The following is a 21285-nucleotide window of genomic DNA, read 5'->3' as shown; positions in this document are numbered from 1 at the left end:
ACCATCAGCATCCTGATTATCCAGCTGACCTCAACCACTGGAGATTCCATCAGAACCAGCACTGATTATCCACTGACCCTCTCTGGAGATTCCATCACAACCAGCACCCTGATTATCCACTGACCCTCACTGGAGATTCCATCAGAACCAGCATCCTGATTATCCACTGACCCTCACTGGAGATTCCATCAGAACCAGCACCCTGATTATCCACTGACCCTCTCTGGAGATTCCATCTCCCCTCACATCTCAGCAATTCCATCTCCCCTCACGTCTCAGCAGTGTCTGCTATCTCTACCTACCCACTGAATCCCAGCTGCAAGAGGGTTCCAACAAAGCTTGCCAGTTTGCAACCATTACTGATAGCTTGATCTAGTGTAAGCTTCTCCTCAGCCAAGATTTGACTCTTTGAGCTCTTATTCTTTGAAGTGAGCTTATGCTGCCCTGTTTGCATATTTCATTCTGGGCAGCCATCAAAAGGAAACATCACAAGGGAACTAATCAAGCCCTTGTGAAAAGGTGGTGATGCACACTCTTGGAAATCAGCACTAACACGCTGCTGCTACCAAAGGAATTTGGCCTGCTTCAAGAATCCATCTGCCAGCACAGGCACTCCTCAGGTTCCAAGAAACTGCTTCCCTCAGGGAGAGCAGAAAGGAACCTGCCTTTCTTGGAAGGCCAGGCTTGAAGGGATTTATGAAACCTCTACACACGAAGCAAAGTGCCTCTCTAGAGACCACTGACCAAGCAGTCCTGGTGCTCACATCAGCAGACACAGGGCAGGGCTGGGAGTGCTGCAGGACTCCTGAGCTCAGCCCCAGCACTGCAGGGCTCTCACTGAGTTGTGCCCCAGAGCTCTGCACGCCCTGGGTGTCACCGGGTGCCTCGTGACATTTCGCAGGCACACTGACACCACCGCAGATATTCTAGGAGCACATGTTCGTATTTCACCTCAAATGCCAGCAGGGATACACTAAAGGAGGGTTTTAGCACAAAAGTGTAGCTGCCACACAACCTGTAAGCTAAACAGATGATCTCCTACAGAGTAAAACAAGTTACACTGAGAATGACACCCAGGTCTATCTGTCAGTGAAAGATGCACTCTCAGTCAGCGCAGGTCCTGCTGCTCGAAAACATCCAGATTGATTTCACTGGAAAGGGATACAGCCATTATTCCATAAAACAGAATAAAAATCAGTCATCCTAAGAAATCCAGCTGCTAGTAGAAAAAGGACTGAGCCCAATGTCAGAAAGGTTTTAATTATTTCAATCCAAGACACCCAAGCCAACATACTTTAAAACAATGCTTCAAAAATGCTTTTCAGCACAGCACCCCAGAATTTTAATGTTACAAAGTAACATTAAAAATTGGTTCTACTACTGTTAAATGTTGGTAAAGTAAGTTCACAAAAATCTGTGTTAGGATGTGATATTTAATATTTATTTATTCCAGTCTTTCAGAAGATTTTGTGTATGTGTGAGAAGAAACAAGGTATTGCATTTTCAAGACTGGGGAGAATGAGAAGATTTAAAATCAAAAGACAACAGAAACTTTAAGTCCTTTGGGCCAGTTATTTCAATCTGCTCATTTGACATCAAAATCAATTGTTCTTTTAGTAATGACAGAGTTAAAAGAAACAGACTGAGGCACAACAAACTAAATCTACCCCCTCAATTACTGCAATTAAGCTCAGCTGAAGTCCTGAGTTTCCAAGCCAGGTCCAGCCTCTAATGTGTGAGGGACCTGCTGTTTCACAAGCACAGGATGCAGCCCTTGCTCACCAACCCTAAGCCAGGATTTGGAGAGGGTGGCAGGCAGAGCAGGGTGTGTGAAAGACAGGAAAATCCATCCTACCATGCGGGTAAATCAATTACCCAGCATTAATGGGCTTCAAGGAAAAACCTAACCAAAGTTGATTTCTTTAATAGCTCATGTACTTCCAGCATGCTTTGATCAGAAACACACACCCAAGCCCACAAAACAACAAAAACCTTCTCAGCTGAGGAGGCAGTGGTTCTGTGAAGTCTCCCAGGTTGTACACATTACTTCTGAGCTGTCAACAACAGAAGATTCACTGTAGATTTGACTTCAAAGCCAAAACTTTTAAAAGATTAGAAATTTCTCTGTAAGAGGACTGCACACAACCTGGGCTGACATTTCTGGAGCAGGAGCAGCATACAAGATAACAAGTAGGTAAGCTACTTAACTCACTCCCCATGTTACACAAACAGAGGGAATTTACAATCAGTAACTCACAGCTGGGAATGGCTCCTTTTTGCACTTGCAGTCCAAAAGATGCAGCTTTTTGTTTCAACATTTCATCCAGCTCCTAAATATGAGCACCAGTTTACAGCAGACAGATGTTTTAGACACAGGTCTTAAAGACTTTAATTAGCCAAAAAGAACAATAAGTTTCATATTGTTTAAATGCACATCTTCTAATCTAGAGATGATGAATAAAGCCCAGCTGTACACTGTAAGTATTATTATGACTGTGATATGATCTGGGCAAATTTAATTTCCTTATTGCAGCTCAGTGAAGCTCGTGGATCCTCACAGCCCAGCAAATATTCCTCCTGTAGTTCATAATGTCAAAAGTTGTCTTTCAGTGGCAGGAAGGCAAAATTCTCGGAAGTTCAAAGAAATGTTTTTAAAATGAATCAGCAGCCTAGGCAAACACTTCCTCATTTGTGTCAAAAGTAGAATTTTACCCTGTGATCAGTGACTTGGCACAGCACCATCCTAGTACTCCATTAGTTACTCCAGCTTCCAGCCCCCAAGTCCTTCTGGGCTTTGGTCAGGTCCTCATTTCCTTCCCTCCTCTTGCTGCAGCACTGTAGGCATCCAAACCAGAATATACATTCAAGCCATGAATAATACTACCCAAGTAATATCTCCTCGCTTGGCTTTTAAAGCTTATGCATTATGGGAAGTCAGCAATTTTTCATTGAATACATTAAACCACTACTCACTTCTTTCAGCCTCTGAAGTGCATCTATTAAGGTGAAAATCCTAGTTTTCTTTTGAGTTGAACCACGTGGTCCAAATACTTTTTAAGATATTGCACAGAGCTGTTTTCCAGTCATATTAGTACTACAACAAACCCAAACACGTTTGGCACATGCCAGACCTTTCATTCAGAGATCTACTGCCAAACTGCAGCTAAACACTTTATATCTTCAGGGAACAAAGCATTGGAACAAGAGGGCAGAGATGTCACCAGAAGGAGCAAAGACAGGTGGTTCTATTTATAGCTGATACTTTCATTTCCAGTGTTTGCATATTCCCTCTGGTCCTGCTGGATTTCCTCTCTGGCTGGAAGAAGCCAGCCCTGCTCTCAGCACTCTGCCAGCCTGACAAAGCAAAGCCAACAGGCTGTCACTTCCCCTTCCATCCTAAAGCAAGCCCTGGGAAAAGGAAGAAACTCTCACCCTGCCTGGAACCAAGCTGGATTTCCTCACCCTCCTGCCTCTCCACCATTTCCTCTAGCTCACATATCCTCCACAGGCTCGTTTTTCCCCACTGGTTTCTTACAAGCTCTTTTTGCTTCACACAAAATCAGCTGTCAAATCACATCCATGTGAATGCCTACATTTCTTCCTTCAGACCATCTTAGAGACTCAATTTTTGTTTTCCTGAACTACCAGTGCTTTTTGGACAAGAGGGCATCACAGCTTTTCCTTAAGTGTACAAGTCAGAATCTGGTTAAAAAAAAAAAATCCAGAGAATGTACAAGGATGGCATAACTGCTGTATGCACTAAAGTTTGTGTGGAAACAGAAACTTGCAACCCTAAAATTATTGACAAATTTCCAGTTTTAAGAAAACTTTTCCCCACACATGCACCTGCAATTGGAGTCCCTCTGTTGGTGGAGCAACAACAAACACTGACATGAATAAGCTCAGCAGCTTCCTTTCCTGAAGTCACACTAGCTGCCAGTTAAACCCAAATCCAACAGTGAAACCCTGACACTGCAACAACTTAGCACTTCCTAAACTGTTCTATGGAAAACATGTAATGAAACATACATTAAAAAAAGATACATTTTCAAGTCTTGGTTAATGCTCCAGTGTGGGAAATAGATTTGTAAGTAAACTGGCAAAAAGCTGATAGGCCAAGAGACACCTATAATGTAATTAGGAAATTACTGAACACTGAAAGGAATGCCCTTGGCTTCTACTGCAGCCCTAGCTGCTTTTCCTGCTTCCTTCTCTCTCCCTTGCATCAAATGGAATGTCTGTGCAATGGACACGTGTTTAAGGTGAGCCCCAAACACCCTACAGCCTGAACCTCACTAAAGCCAGCATTTTGAGTGGCTTTGGTTTTGAGGATTTGCAATTACAGCATTCAAAATAAGACTTGATGGAGCAAATCAAGTGACAGTTTAGGGAAAAGACATCAGAATATTGCTGTTGTATTTGTCTAGCTCAGGATAAGCACAAATACTGCTGTAAAGCTCACAGCAAAGTTTCACAGAACAGCTGACAGAACACCTTAGTGCCAAAGGCATGGCTTTAATCCCTTTTTTAGTCTCTTGTCACTCTTCCCCCAGATTTCCCTTCCAGTACTCCAGCAGAGACTTTATTGAAACCCTCAGAGCCTGCATGTCCAGCGTGTTGAATTCATCAGGCTGAACAATAACTTGAGAGAAAGCACAGTGCTCTGGGGGCTCAGAAATCTCCAGTGCCTCACTGAAAGGGCAGATGTACCCAGAAGCAGCTCAGACCAAGGGGAAGACGTGCCAGAGAAGGGGAAGGGAAGAAATGTCCCATCCAACTACAGTAAGCAGTTAAAATATCCCTGTTACAGCCTTCCTGCGCTTTCAAGATATTTTCAGCACTCCCACAGGATTTGTTTTCAACACACAAATCCCTCCTTGGTTTGAGCAAGGCAAGGTGTGCTGAAACCTTTCCACTGATCCACATCTGCACTGTGACATTTTCTCTGCTCTTTTGTGAATGGCAAGTTATTAATATACAGCCACAGTAGAGGAGTATTTCCAAGCACTCTGCAGTCACTGCTGCAGTGGGAGTATGAGCTTTATTTTCCTGAGAAAGGCCTACAGCAATAGCACAGCCTTGTAGAGAAATGGCTGATACAACATATTCCTTTTTTGTGCCTCTGTACATTCACACTGATGTTGAGAACCACCACATTTCCAAACCTGTGACATTCAGCAGCCACAGATCCAGCTGGATACAAGCCTCAGACTTTGCATTTTCCAGACAGGCTTTTAAATCCAGGATTTCTAATTTAAATCCACAGTCAAGTTTGAATGCATACTTTTACATTACAACTGAAACTGAAGAAGTTTTAAAATTGTTGCTGTATTTGGAACAAAGACTCAAGTTCCCAGACCATGACAGACCATGACAGCCTTTAGAAAGGCAAAGGAATGATCAGGAAACACCAGCAGTTCACTTCATGGGATCCCTATTGCTATGCAGACATCTCAACCATTGCACACATTAAAAATAACAGAAATGCAAGTTGGGAAGAATATGTGTGTGCAATAGACACACACATATAAAAAAACCCAAGAGATAAAAAAATCCTGCCAAGACCAAGTATGAGCAACTGAGGAAGAAAACCTGTTCAGAAAAAACCCAACATAACAAATCACAGCCACCCAACCCTAAACATGGACTCTACATACAACTGAAGGCTGCATGCCTGATTTTTTTTAAAATGATTTCTCACCCTTGACTCAAAGATCCATCCACACAACAACCTCCTTCCCCACCTAATCAAGAAGGGATGCAACACAGAGCAAAGGGACATCTGATGAACAGTTGCAACCAGAAGTTTCTCCACCCCATTGTTTTAATTCCAAAAGAGAACATTCCACGACCCACACAGTCTGATCCAAATGGACCTAGGAAGGATCACTAGACAGTTCACATTCCTCCTCAAAAAAGCTTCAGTAGGTTTAGATGATTTTATTTCTGCAAGTAGCAGACTGGTGCCAAATATTAATAATGCAGTCCCTTAGTTACCACTTACAAATGCTTGTAATTATTTACAGCTCCTGAACACAGGATGGCTTGGATATCATCCAACAAATCCCCAGCAATTAAATTTATTAGAAAATGGAAAACTTTCTACTTTCACTCAGCAGAACAACAGAGGCAATGAGTTCTGCTTAAGGAACAATGAAATCAACTGGTCCTCTTCTGCTTAGAAAAGTGGCAGGACCAAGATCTACAAACTCCTGAAACGCCATGGGGACACCAAACAGAGCCTGGCTGAAAGGCTCATAACAACGAGGTGGAAAGGCTCTGGAAACTCCCTGCCAGGCAAGGGGAGGCCTAGGAGCTCCTGTGGTTTGTGTGGTCTGCACAGAGAGGTAGGAGCAGCTCAGGAAACAGAAACTTGCAACCCTAAAATTATTGACAAATTTCCAGTTTTAAGAAAACTTTTCCCCACACATGCACCTGCAATTGGAGTCCCTCTGTTGGTGGAGCAACAACAAACACTGACATGAATAAGCTCAGCAGCTTCCTTTCCTGAAGTCACACTAGCTGCCAGTTAAACCCAAATCCAACAGTGAAACCCTGACACTGCAACAACTTAGCACTTCCTAAAATGTTCTATGGAAAACATGTAATGAAACACACATTAAAAACAGATACACGTGTCATTTTCAAGTCTTGGTTAATGCTCCAGTGTGGGAAATAGATTTGTAAGTAAACTGGCAAAAAGCTGATAGGCCAAGAGACACCTATAATGTATTGTAATTAGGAAATTACTGAACACTGAACAGAATGCCCTTGGCTGTTGGAGTACTGGAAGGGAAATCTGGGGGAAGAGTGACAAGAGACTAAAAAAGGAATTAAAGCCATGCCTTTGGCACTAAGGTGTTCTGTCAGCTGTTCTGTGAAACTTTGCTGTGAGCTTTACAGCAGTATTTGTGCTTATCCTGAGCTAGACAAATACAACTTTTTCCAAGCAATATTCTGATGTCTTTTCCCTAAACTGTCACTTGATTTGCTCCATCAAGTCTTACTTTGAATGCTGTAATTGCAAACCCTCAAAACCAAAGCCACTCAAAATGCTGGCTTTAGTGAGGTTCAGGCTGTAGGGTGTTTGGGGCTCACCTTAAACACGTGTCCATTGCACAGACATTCCATTTGATCCAAGGGAGAGAGAAGGAAGCAGGAAAAGCAGCTATTTACAAGTATGATATACACGGCATGCTGACAGGGAAAGTGTGAAATACACAGCATCCTCAAAAAGCCTTCCAGGACAGCTGTGTCTTAAGTTAACTCACCTGCAATTATCACCCTACCACCACTCAGCACCAGGTGGAACATTTGAACTGAATCAATAGACATCACAAGTTTAGCAAAGCAGTTTGTGAAAGCTTAGCTTATCAGGAAAAAACCCAGTCTAACACAGGAAGCCAGGTTTATATGCTCGGTGTCTGCTCTCCTACATGGAATTTCAAATCCAGCTTTCACAGAAGTCTCCTGAAGCAGCACTGAGCAAGGAACCCCATAAAAGTCAGCAGGCACAAAGCACCCAAAACAAACACCAGAAAGGGAGGCCTGAGCCCCACCTTGCCTCACTTCAGTGCCTACACACTGCCCCACTCACCTCAAACCTCTCCTACAGTGCCACAGCTTTCCTATCATTGAGTAAAACTCTTATTTCTCTTTAAAAAAGAGGCCAAAGAGCCGCTAAAGCAGGCAAACTGTTACTGATCATAGAATCATTAAGGTTGGAAAAGACCTCCAAGATCATCAAGCAAACCTTTGGCCTTTGATTGCACACAGGGAAAAACCCAACCAGACAAAAACGCTTAGAACAGAAAAGAATCACATATTTCAAAGGATCATGGACTAAACAATAGATACAAAGAGTTCTGGCTTTTTTTAAAAGTCCTACTTTTCTGAAATGGTCACTTCAATCTCATGCACTATTGTGCCTTGACTTTAATAGAGCAATACATACACTTTCTGTAGGTATGTTTTCTTCAGTCACTCATCTGGTGCTCAACTGAAATGCTTTTTTATCTGTTCAAGCCCCTTCAGCTCTCTGCAAAGGTTCTGTCTCCTCTTCCACATACATTGAATTTATTTGTTATCCCTACAAGTTTAAATTTATATTCTCTAAATTCTGGAGTCACTGACTAAACACAAAATATTTACCCTGAGCAATTAAACTAACAAATGCAAAGGCAGTTTCATTGCCTTCATGTTAAATCACTCCATCTCTGTTTTCATAAATATGACTATGAGCTCCTCAGGTTTCTGTCCCACTTCTGTCTCCCTCCAGTATCAGCGCTCCAAATTTCACCTTATAGCAAATCACTGGTATGAATATTCTGTCACTGGTATTGATATTCTTACTCCAAAATAAAAAACTGTTATATTTTAATCCATTTAAGATTACAGACCAAAAGTGGTGCTTGCTTTGCTGAACAAAACTCATGGGTATTACATTTCATGCATGCTTTAGAGAATACAACACGAGAAGCCCCTGCAGTATTTTTAACCTTTTGACTTGTTTTGTTGCAAGAGTCTCTGCAGTCCCCTTCTCTCTGCTCCAGGTCCTGCTAAAAGCTGTGTGTCCTTGCACTTCCTTCTGCTCAAACACAGAGCACAGATAAGCAGGCAAGCTTTATCTCAACACTGATACCAGATTCATTCATATCTGTTCCCGTGTACAGTCCTGTGTTCTGCTCTCCTCTGCTGCAACAGGAGGCAACCTCATCTACTCTTTTATGGGACACACTGATATGCTGTAATTCAGGTCAAAGTTTACTTTACAAAGATATCCTGCAAGAATTGATGTGTTGTAAGAATCCCTCACCTGCCTCCCACCTTTTCTGTTCCAAAGCTTAGTTCTCCTTGCTCCTAACTTCTAACTGTTCTAGCCTGAATGTCACTAAGTCACCTATCTGCTATTAAACCTCATCTCATTTTCTCCTACCAGATAACATTATCAGCTCATTGACTGAAGGATTAATGCACTGAATTGCTTTTTCCTCCTTTCAATGAGTTTAGTTGTGCTCCTTTGATCTGACACTAAATTTATGTTTGCAAAACAGTTCATTCCTTGAACTCCTTTCAGTTTTCCATTCACACTTTATCAAGTCTGAGACAGTATGAAAGCCATGACATAATTAACATCCTACATAGATCAGCCTCCCTTTGAGTCCAGCTTGATATCCTTGTTTACCAAGGCACGGATTCTTTTGTGCACCTCTCCAGTGTTGCCCTGGGAACTGCCGGTCAATAAAGCCCTTCCACCCTCAGTCACTTCCTCTTGCAAGTGTGACATACAGAACAGGGCTCAGGGCAGTTAGAAAGGGCACACGAATTTCTCAAGGAAGCCAAGTGGAAATTGCCAGAATCAACGCTCCTGACTAATCCTTACTCAGCTCACACACACTAACCATGAATCAGTCTGATAGTTTATTTAATACAGGGCTAGGTGGGTTTGTACAGTGCAGCACACACTCCTCTTTGGGAGATTCAGAAGACAGAATTCACACTATTTCATTAGTTGAGAAGTTGAAAATCTAACCTTTTAACCCTTTCTAACTGCTAGCTTTTAACCTCCTGGCTTCAGCACTCAGCTGGGTACTCCCATACAGCACTGGCGCTTACCTAACCCCACACTGAACTGCTCACAGATACAGAATAGATCAAACCTAATCTTGTAGAGAAGTAATTTTTTAAAAAGCTACAAGTCTGAGTAATGATAGTTTGGTGATTCAGAAGTCAAACAGATACCAGCACTGTGCAGTGGAGGGGAGAGATGATGAGCTCACCAGTGAGTGTCATTTAACTTCCCCTGTGGGAGCACACAGGTCAACCCTCAAAGGCAGATCACAGCTCAAGTAGCCCTACAAAGCCTCCAGGGTAATAGAGGCATTCAAGAAACACTCTGAAATGTATTTATTTTGTTTGTGAGCTGCTGCTTTGGATAAATTTGCTCCTTTTGTAGAAGGCTGTTTAATCAGCACCCAGGTGAAATCCATCTCCCACCACCAACAAGTCAAGGAAGACTTTTAGACTTCAAGAAAGACATTCTGGATGAATGTTACTCCAGTTAGGATTAAGGAACATTGCTCTGGGTTGGGATGGCACAAGGAACAGTCAAATCCAACTGCACTGAGATGACTGATGCCCACAGCCTGAGCAGTGGGAATGTGAACACTGTGAAGATAAAAGCAGAGCACTGCACAAGGAGCCACCAGGAACAATGTGAGCAGCCCTTGGAAGGGTGGAAAACAAGGAAAAGCTCACATGTGGAAATGATTGGGATGAGTCCACTTCTGGAAGGATGTGTGGAAAATACAGAACTGCACCGTGAGGGATGATTGAAGAGAAACTCACGGGCTGCTGCCAAACAAAGACTCAGCCAAATTCCGTCACAGGGAGGAGTTACAGGGCTATGCTGGGCTGTATTTGGAGGTGAAAACCTAACCCTTCACTGCAACACACAATGAGGTTTGCTAGAAACCCAGTCAAAGTTAGCTGTACTCATCCCTAATGTTTCTCCTTTAAGCTAGTGCACCAAGAGTCTCCCAGGTGTCGAAAGGGCAGGGAAGTTTCTTTTTCTGCTTCCTGCAAGTCTTTGAAACCCACTTGGCAGCCACTCCTGCAGGCAAACCTGAGAAGCTGCCCTGGTGTTATTGTGTGACCTGGTTGCCAACACAGCATCGCTCCAAACATCGTCACGGCCACGCAACACACACGCACCAAAGAACAAACAGAGCTGAGACAAAAGGACAGAGCCACACACAGGCAATTCCAAGGGTGAATTCTTGAGTGCCTGCGTCTGTAAATAAAGTCAGAGGCCAGCTGAGACACCACTTACCAGGCCTTCCAAAGTCACCAAACAAAATTCAACAGAAACATGGAAAAATAGGTTCCATTGACAAATAACAGAGAGCAGTATTTTTCCAGGTTTGTCAAGGGACGCCATCATTCCAGTGGCTTTGGGGCTACAGGAAAATAGCAAGCCACAGAAATATCCTAAAAGTAGAGGGTGAGTTGGATGAGCGACCAAATATTTATTTTAAAAAATAAGAAGTATGCACCCGAAATGTGTGCCAAAGAAAGTAGATTACACAAGTGTTACAGCACAACATGAATGAATCCATGGAGGCTTAAGCACTTGCCTGAGCAAATCCTGCTCTAAAAGGCACGTTCATTTGGTCTAAAAAGCAGCAAGACCTCTGCAACGCTAATTGAAGCACTTAAAGGAACTTTAAGAATCTTAAAATATGGAATAATGATCATCAATATGCTACAACACTACCTGGGTCTCTAGTGAGGTACCAATAGGGCATTTTTTGATCATTTTTTTGTTACATGGAAGACATTTTTTTTGTTCTGCTTCCTTCCAAGGTGTGCAACTATTTGGTTTTAATAATGTTCATATGCTCTAGGGAAAAAATAACTAGAATCACTTCAAGTAGAAGGCATGAATTATCCTGTTATCTGCTGAGTTAAACTTTGTCTTACATTCCATTTATATTCTAAATAAAGTTCAAAATTTTTAGTAAATCTCTTTAATAAGGGCACATTACAGTCTTAGAGTGTTTCATGCCACTGAACACAAGAACAATTCTCCTGAACAGCTATTTGATAAGAACATCAAGAACAAACCATGGTGCCAATATTTCTCTGAATGGAAGTCTGGGTAGGTTTTAGAAAGCTTTGCTTCTTGAAAACAGAACATTTAAACCAACTGGCAGCAAGGTGAATGATTCTCAAATTATGCCAAGTTTGAGAATCACTCTTAAACAGCAACTTTCTATATATATTTTTTTTTTTTTTAACACAAACATGTCCCTTCCTCAAAGGCAGCAGAGGTGTGCACAATTAATGGAGTTCAGACCATGCATTGTCTTGGAAAAAAAATCATCTTCCCCTCAGTTTCTTTCCTATATTCCACTTCCTCCAGACTCCCTGGCAAGTTTAACTGGAGACATTGCTGGGCCTCTGCCAATTTTACATAAATTATCAGTTTGACAACAACTTGGACACGCAAGTGTTCAGCTCTGGCAAAGTCAGGTGATGGTGGTGAATGAGCTCCTGAGAGATTTGTGTATCTGAAACACTTCTATATTTGTCCATCTGGAAACCCAGAGGCACATGGGCCAGCAAGGGGAAAGGGAAAAGAGTCAGAGGTCTGCCTGAGTTACTCTTCCTTGTTATAAATGAGAATTTGTTTAAAATGGCACAATAAATACTGAACAGCTCCACTGTATAGCTCCAGAGATGAAAGCAAGAAGTTGCTTATTTTTCTGCCTTCTGGGTTTCAGTGCCAAAGCCAGATTTTTTTCATCAAGTTTTTATGTAGATTTATGAAAGAAATGACCCAACAGAGCTTAATCCAAAAATACACACGAAGGTTGCAGTGTAACACATTTAAAACAGCACTCTTCACACTTCCTGCCTCTCCCACCTCTCCCTCAGGAATCCTCACTTTGGGAGCTGTTTCCTAACCCACAAAAGCAGAAATGTTTATGAAGCCACAAGTTGTATGGCATCAGCAATCCCAAATCACTCTTGTGGGCAAATACTCAGCTTTTTGAGGGCACAGTGTTGACACTGACTTTTTTCCACTTTTTACCCAGCAGGTTGCCCAGGCCTGGATGTTTGCCCCAGCATAAATGGCACCACAGAGGATACACAGATGGAAATTGTCAGCTTGGAGCACTGACCATGGCAACCCAGTCCCAATGAGCATCAAAACTGCTGTCCCCAGATGATGCAAAGGACTCATGTGTCATTACAAACCAAACTGCTGGGCACCAACCCCAGCATTTTGTCCTGTCAAGGTGCCAGAGCAGAGCCCTGATGATCCTGCCCTGTTTCCCACATGTTCCTTGAAAACCTGCAAAAATCCATCAGTCAGAGCAGAATTCTTGGGAGAAGCACACCCAGAAAGGACAGTCAGAAAAGCTGCATCCAGTTGTTAAAATTTGCTCTAAAATGGTGAGTTGATAATCCCCACCAGGAATGGGAATGTAGAAACACTTTCTCCAATAGTTGACTGCAGTAATCTTCTCCTCTGCTGGGCTTTTTCCCCTCATTATCTTATTCTTGATAATGACAAAAGCATTTGAGTAAGACAAATAAAGAGCCACTCCAGCCAGGAAAATAAAGCAGGCATTTGCTATGGAAGAGTCTCATGGTCAAGTCAGATAAATGAGGACAGGAATTACCTCATTCAACAAATAAAGCCAAGTAGAGTAATTGAGATCTCATTATTGCCAGCTGGGATAGCTTAAACAGACTGAACTAGATTTTAAAATGCTCTAATAGGGAAATACCCATCTCTCTTCAGACTGTCTCCTGGCCAGACAAGCTGACCAAGTTACACATGTCTCAGAGGGAGAAAAATGTATTTACATAAAACTCCTAAAATTTCTACCAGAAGCGAAACAGAAAATCCCAACACGAACCCAAACTAGCATGAACTCTTTATCTTTCTACTTAAAACAGGAATATCCAACTGCTGGCCTTGTATTTCTAAAGCACAAATCACTTCTAGTACTTCTAGAATTTGGACCCAAACTGCATAGAAAGCATTTGACAACATTTTGAACAGATTGTTCTATAATTACAACACATTTCCCAGCAATTCTAATGTTTTATGTGACAAGCCCCTCTAAGAAGTCACTGAACCTGACTTGACAGGTTTCTAAAATAAACTACAATATTCAGAGGCTGGTTTGGTCATTGCAGTGAAAATATATTTTAAAATAAGAAAAAAAATAAAGAAGAAACTCTATAAAAACAGGAAGAAAACAACACTATTTGTACTAGAAACTTCCAAGCTGTAGTAAATTTGGTATAGATTAAAAACACAGTAAAATGTTACTTTAGGGCAGCAAATTTGCCTAATATTCTGGGACTTTATCAGATTGATAAGGAAAAAAAGCTATTCCAGGTATCAGAGCCTTCTAAGATCACAAACATATGCAAATTTCTGGATTTATGAATTTGGGCCATGACTATAACACCAAAATATTCTTAAGTACATTGAGGGCACAGTGTTGACACTGACTTTTTCCCATTAACTCACTGAATTAATTTCATCAATAAAAAACCCAATTTGCAAATGCCAAGATTATATGAAATGCCTTGGCAACAACACATTGGGAAAGGAAACAGAGGAATAAATGGGCCTCCTGTCTCTTAGTCAATAATTCTAGAACTTCAAACTGGAAACTGCAACCTGCTCAAGACCAGGTTGAAAAAATATAAACCTCCAAAACAAACATCTGATTTTTGGTTTTTTTTTTTTTGCAATCTATTCTAGACCACAGATTCTATCCCTGAAAAATGACCAGGCCATTCAAGTCTATGGGTAAAATAAATATGATTTTCCAAGGTTATATATAAAAACTAATAAGCCAAAGTGCAGCAGAAAGCCCAAAACTCAAGGAGATTTAAAATACAATTATCAGAAGTCCTTGAATGAAAGATAAAAATATCAGTAGCACTCAAACCAAAGCCAACTTGCTGCCACTCTCAAAGACTACAATGCATCTGCACAACATAAAGGATGCAAGTTTTGATATTTTAATAGATCATTTTGCTTCAAATTGGAACTGAACTCCTAAATTGTGTAATGCTCCAAAAAAAAAAACAATCCACAGATGACAAAGAAATCCATTCACAACAAGTTAAGGAAAAGAAAACCCAACCAAACCAGTTCAAGGAAACGATAAAATAACAGCTTTGAAGACAGAAAAAACATCCTTACAAAAGAAGAAAAAAAAAGGAAAAAAGTTAAAATAAAAGTTTCTTAGCTTTATTTTTTCCAGGAAGTAACTTTTCCTTCTCACTTCACCTGACAAATATTCTGCAGTACAGTATTATGGAAAAATTTCTACCAGTCTTCTTGATTTTGTCCATTTTGACCAGGCAAATTATAAAAGGTAAAGGCACTTTAAGGAAGTTTCCAAGATAAAAAGAATTTGAGATCAAGAATAATAGTGATTTCTGAGCTCTCTGGTAGTCTTATTTCATTCACCCTTGAAATCCTGCATCAATCCCAAATGGATAATAAACATTTTAGAGTGTTCTGTATCAAGAATACATTCAATTTTTTTTAAATACATGGATTCCATTCACTTATTTTTTTAGCTGACACAGAAAGGAATTCAGGCAAAAGGCAGCAATTGAAGGAGCACCTGAGAATTGCTAGGTGGAAGGAAATCCCATCCAAAGCACCCCAGACACCAGGGAATCCCACCCAAAGCACCCCAAAAATCCCACCCAAAGCACCCCAAACACAAGGAAATCCCACCCAAAGCACCCCAAAAATCCCACCCAAAACCACTCCAAACACAAGGAAATCCCACCTCAAACACAAGGAAATCCCACCCAAAGCACCCCAAAAATCCTGCCCCAAGCACCCCAAAATCCCACCCAAAGCACCCCAAAGCCTCCAGCCATCAGCCCCCTGGCCCCAGGAGATGCCTGCTGAGCTCTCTCTGCCCATGGTGCCCAGGAGATCTCCTGCTCTCTGGGAGCTCCTGGCACCACTCCTGCCCAAGCCAGCCCAGGAAACTCCAGCACAGCTCCAGCTGACCCACAAGTGCATCTGACACAGCACACATTGAATAACAGCTTCTCAAATGGCAGCAGACTGAAAAGGTTACAAATTCTCCATGTGCTGCCTAAGAAATATCTTTTTGCAAGTGACCTGAGCAGAGAGTGAAGGAAGACAAACCTTGCAGGCATGGCTCCTCAAACAATCCTGTACTTTATTCATGAAAAACCCACTATCAGGCAGCTCTTGAATCAAATTAAACCATAAACCAGGAACTTGAGCATCAGCTAAAATAAATTTGAAATAATACCGAACACAACAGAAACTATCAATCTTCTTTGGGGCAGAGACTGAAATGTCAGACTATTTTTTTTGGTAATTAATATTCCAGACTAACAAAGCCTGGAGATGCTGTTTTGATCTGTATTCTTCTGCAGAATGGATTAAAAAAGAAATTACATTTCTCAACATCTGGTGAAAGATCAGGTTTCCAAGGAGATGAAGTCTGGGCCTTGGATAAGTAGCCTTACTGCACATTTCCAACAAATTGAGGTAAAAAGGCAGGTGCCAAATGCAGTTAATGGCACTGAGTTACCCTGATACCCACCCCATTCCATGTAACAGACATCCCAGCTTATCTGACAAGGTTCAGAGCCATTAAACACAAATAAAACTAATTGCATAATATTAACTGAGATTTCTTCCTCACACAAAAAAAACCCTCAAAACTTAAACAGGCTTTCTAAATAACCCAATACACCAACTCTTAGAGAGAAAAGCCTTCTGATTTTTTTAGTGCGGAATTTTTTTAGTGCAGAATTTTTCTGCTTCAATGTCTTGACTTTCAACCATGCAACACCTGAGCACCAGATTGTAATTTCTGTGAGTTCAGAAGCAGAAATGTTCAATAACCAGATTTCAAAAGTTGGTAACTGAGTTCCAGTCAGCATCATCCAGTCAGCGACTGCATTTATCAAAATCAATTATTTCAGGCTGAAGCTCTCAAAATATGATGACAGCCAAAAATTAAAGTTTCAAAACATGTTTACTGTATCAAAGTAAATAGAGAAAGCTTAAATATTGCATTCTGTAAACTTAGAGAGAATAAAAAAGCTACACAAGATTAAAATTATGTAGTTATTTTGGGCTTCTCTTTGCAGTCATTTGCACATGATATGCCTTTATACAGCTTTTATTGAAGACAACTAACTTCAGAGAACTTCCTGACACTTGGGGATACAAGCAGCTGCCTTTTGCTACTTTTCTTCCCTTTTTCAGAAATAGAAAGCTGAGGGTAAAGGTTAAGAATGAAAAGCATGCAGGTTACAGAACTGAAAGTCACGACAGGATGCACCAAATTTACTTTGTTTCACTTAACAATGATGTATTCCTTCAGGTTTTCCTGTAGCTTCTGTCAAAATACAACAACACAGGCAACGGCCCCGTGCAGAAAACAGCTTCAAATGTTACATTTGAGCATGGGAACAGCACTTCTGTACTCATGCAAACTAAATAACCTGCAGGTCTCCTGGGATTTCAAGTATCAATTATTATCAATTCCCTTGGAAAACCTGCAGCTCTCACAGTCTCAGCTTTGCCATCACAGCCTCAAAGGACTCTGTGCAACTCTAAGCTCCACCAAACCAACCCAGTGAATGCTCTCTGCTCTCACTCCTGGCTTGCCCAAAAGAACCCTTGAGAGCAGGAGAAAACCAACTCTCCTTTAAAGCCCCCCTACAGACATCACCTTCCTAACACATCCCTGAAGGCTCCCCAAGAGCAGCACGGGGTGACAGGGACGTGGCAGCAGCCCCCAATTCCAGCTCTGGCTTGGGGGGACCCCAGCTCCAGCCACCTGAGCTTCCTGACACCCAACCAAGCAGCTTTCCTCATGTTCTCGCTTGTCTGCTCTCCCAAGGAACTTCTGTTACACAGCTTGATCTTCCACAGCTGGCATCCAAAGACACAGTGGAAACGCACGGTGTGGAAGAGGATATGGGATAAAACAGCATAAAACCCAATGAAATGCTGTGGCTGTAGATTATTTTACACCCTCAATTTCTACAAGCAGGGGTAAAAGCCCAGGAATGGTCATGAGAAGCACAAAGGCTTTACTCCTCCTGACTTCTGTGGCTTTCTCCTTAATAAGCAGCTGTGGTTTAGAGTAACCAGAGAGAGGTCTGGAGTTCCTGATGCTTCAAAGAGCTATTTACATTTGCATATTCCTGCAGGATACAAAACATACATTATGGAGAGGGCAGAGTTTAACCTCAGCCCTCTGCAAGAACGTTTACGGAGACAGTTAGCTGGAATTAATACTTAATTGGAACCAACACTCTTTCTTTTCTCCCTTACAGACTTAGCTGCAGCCTGTGTATTATCAGCCACTCACATTTAAAAAGCCCTTTAGATAAAAAAAGATATAAACAGGCAGGACAGGTACTTTAATTATGAGTATGTTAAAAAAGAAACATAGTATTTTGAATGTTGAAGTTCCAGAATTTAAAACAAAAAAATTTTACTGGAAGATTGAATTTTGTGAGATTAGATCACACTCTGCAGCTGACCCTTTCTAGCTCACGCACTAAGGAAATACTTTAAAATTCCAGTAGGCATATTTGCTTGCAAGGCAAGAAAACACACCCACTTGTTCCTTCACCCTTGTTTTTCAAGCACGAAAACCTTCCCAAAACTGCTGTCACCGAGGCACTGGAGTAACAGAGACCTCAGCAATTCCAAACGCCAAGTGATTCCCTTGCCTCCCCAAGCGCAAAACGCGGCTCTCGGGAAGCCGCCCCGGCGTTCCGTTCCCTGCCGGAGGAAACCCTTCCTTCCCTTGCGGCAGGCAGGGCGCACAGGTGTCCCGGGAACCCCGGGAACAGCCCCGGGATGCTCCGTGCGGCCCCGGGCCGGCACCTGCCCGCAGGCGGGACGGGCCAGGGCGCCGCAGCAACGGGGAATTCCCGAGCACCGCCATCCTCCCGCCTTCCACACGGGGCCTCCCCATCCCGGAGCGGCGACCCCGCGGCCCCGCTGGGCAGGCCCGGGAAGGGGCTCCGTGCCCTCCGTGAGGCGGCCCGAGCCGCGCACCGGGGAGGGGGCACAGCCCGGCACGCCCCCCCAGCGCCCCGACCGCCCCTGCCCGAGCGGGACCCCGGCCCGGCTCTGCCCTCCGCGAGTGCGGGCCCGGGCCCGCCCGCCAGCCCCGTCCCCCCCGGTGCCGCCACCCCGCCGGGCCAGCCCGCCCCGGGGCCGCTCCGTAACGGGGCCCCCGCCGCGGTCCCGGCCCCCGGAGACACAGCCCGGCACGGCCGCCGGGGGGTCCCAGCGCCGCCATCCCCCGGGCCGGGTCCCCCCGCGCCGCCCCCGGCCCCTCCCGGGACTCCCGCGGCCCCCGGGGGCGGCGGCTCCGCCGGGGCCGCGCTGCCCCCGCCCCCCCGCCCCGGCCCCCGGCGCCCCCCGCCCGCCGCCCCTGGCGCTCACCGCGGCTCCGCGCGCCCCTCGCCGCGCCGCGCCCGGCCGAAGGGAGGGCGGGCGGGGGTCGCGGCCCCCCGGCAGCGCCGCACGCCCGGCGCAGGCAGCCCCCGTCCCTGACCTACTTTCCGCCTGGCTTGCCACCCGACGGCGCACCACTAACCTACTTTCCAGCCAATGGCACCCTCCCCCGGCCCCGCACCGGACGCGCCCGCCCGCCAACGGCAGAGCGGCTCCGCGCCAGCCTCGCCCAATGGGCGGCCGCCGAGCGGGCAACGCCCGCCCCCCCGAGCGCCGGCAAATCCCCGGGCGGCCCCGCGGCCCTGGCCAATGGGAAGAGCGACTCGGGGTCCTGGTCCCGCCCCCCGGCCAGGGGCGGGGCTGAGGGGCGGCGGGGGGGCGCCGCCGGGACCCGGATGTGGCGGTGGCGGCCGGGTCGGCGAGGGTTCGGGGCGTGTGTGCCCGAGACGGCGGGGAGGGCTCGGCCTGGCCCGCGCTGCTTGCTCCGGCGGCGCCGCCGCCCGCTGCCCGCCCCTCCGCAGGGGCAAGCCCGAGCCGCTGCGTCACCGCCGCGTGACGTCAGCCGCGGCCGTGACGTCACGCGCCGAGGTGTGAAGGTCATGGCGGCGCTGCCCCAGCGTGGCCGCCGCGCCCGCGCCTCCGCTCCCTCCTTCCCTCGGCGGTGGAACATGGCCCGGACCCCGGCCCGGTGCCTCGGGGAGCGGTGCCGTGCTGGGACCCGCCGGCCCTCGAGCCGCCCTGCCTGAGCGTGGCCATGGGGCCCTTCAGCCCCGCCGCCGGTCCCCGGTGCTGCCCAGCCCTGCCTGGGGTGTGCGGGGTCACAGCTCCCTGCCGGGGCGCCGTGCTGGGTCACCGTCCTGGTTTAGGGCAAATTTGGGAGAAAACCTCCCAAAGGGGCTCCTCCAGAAAGCAAACCCACACAGCCCCTCTCCCCAACCAGGTCGGGAAGGATTCCTTGGATAGAAGTGGAAAGAACCTGTTTATTTAACAGGCACAGCACCCCCAGCACACAGAATGAACAATACCAGGTGACCCCACTCTGTCACAGCTCTGAAAAAGATGACAAATTCAGAAAGTCTCTCTTGGGGGTGGTTGCTCTGTTATCAGTCCCTCCAGTGCTGGGGCAGCTGCTGCCCAGAGCAGGCCCCGCTAGGCCCAAGGTGCAAACTCTCGGGGTTCCCAGGGCCCAGTGCGGAGCAGGCTCGGGTAGGCCCAAAAAAGGGAAAGGAGAAACAGCCCAGGGAAAATTTGGGCTGCTTAGCTAAACTAACCAGCAGAAGCAAAGAGCAAGAGCAAAAAGCAAAGCAAAAGCAGCACCATGCACTGCCCTGTGTGTGTGTCCCACCAGCCGTGGGGGAGTGGCTGATAGCAAAACCAAAACAAAACATTTGCTCTTCAGAGCCAGTCCTGAAGGCACAGAACATGATATCCAGCATGAACAGAACACACAAATGGGGATACAAGCATCACAGCGTCACCCCAGGGCATTCACACAGCGCGCCCCGGAGCCCTCGGCCTCCAGCTGGGCTCGGTGTGCGATGCTGGCACTGATGGGGCACACTGCTGGAGCTGCTCAGGGCATTGGTTCTGTTCAGATGTGCAAAAGGCCAGCAGTGAGTGTGTAAAGCCATCCACCTCACCATGCTCCGGTCTAAATTTAGCCAATCCACGCAGCAGCGCGCAGGGGATGTGTTGCAAGAGCGTAATCACAGCGGTGCTGCTGCTTTCAAATGCAAATATTTGCTAAATGTGATTGCGTGATCGCTGCATCAGATTGTCATTGCCACATCCTCATTGTCTTAACATTTCCTGTGCTGTGATGCCACGTCCCAGAGGTTTGGTTTACGTTTCCCAGGGTAACATCACCGGGGCAGAGCGGATTGCAGCACGGCGTGGTTGTGGTTATCCCAATCCACCTGCACGGGATGTGGGCTCAGCCGGGACAGCATCAACAGCTCCTTTCCACCTCACTGAGCGGGGACTAAACACAGGCAACAAGGGGCCCCTGCTGGATACAAACTGTTCACATCAGGGCACTCCTACTCGGGAGAAACCCTCCAGCAGAACGAGATAAGTGAAACGCTGTACATGAGCGGGATGGAAATGTGCACCATGAAGAGAGAGGAGAAGATGCATCCTTTTATTTCCAGCAAAATGGTGCTGCTTTGATTTGTTTCAGTGCACAGAAGTTATGGAGGTGGAGAAGTCTCCTTGACTACTTCTTTCAACTCAGCCTTTGTAGTTTTGCTCATTGTTTCCAC

General features: G+C 45.3%; 1 protein-coding gene across 8 annotated transcripts in view; it reads right to left on the bottom strand.

Annotated features, from left to right (window-relative positions):
* Nucleotides 1-19238, bottom strand: part of BMAL1 (basic helix-loop-helix ARNT like 1) — a 52561-nt gene extending 33323 nt beyond the window's left edge. For 5 of the 8 annotated variants that reach the window (XM_064715750.1, XM_064715754.1, XM_064715755.1 and 2 more), the window contains exon 1: nucleotides 19013-19140. The gene's annotated coding sequence lies outside the window, so the exon portion shown is untranslated. Of the gene's footprint in view, nucleotides 1-19012 lie in introns of all 8 variants that reach the window. The other 3 variants (XM_064715752.1, XM_064715758.1, XM_064715751.1) reach the window with 3 other exon arrangements.
* Between the last annotated feature and the right edge of the window lie 2047 nt (nucleotides 19239-21285).

The sequence above is a fragment of the Zonotrichia leucophrys genome, chromosome 5, assembly GCF_028769735.1.
Source record: "Zonotrichia leucophrys gambelii isolate GWCS_2022_RI chromosome 5, RI_Zleu_2.0, whole genome shotgun sequence".
In the NCBI taxonomy this organism is placed as follows: Eukaryota; Metazoa; Chordata; class Aves; order Passeriformes; family Passerellidae; genus Zonotrichia; species Zonotrichia leucophrys.
The sequence above is the reverse complement of the archived record's forward strand: the minus strand, read 5'-3'. Positions and strand labels throughout refer to the sequence as shown.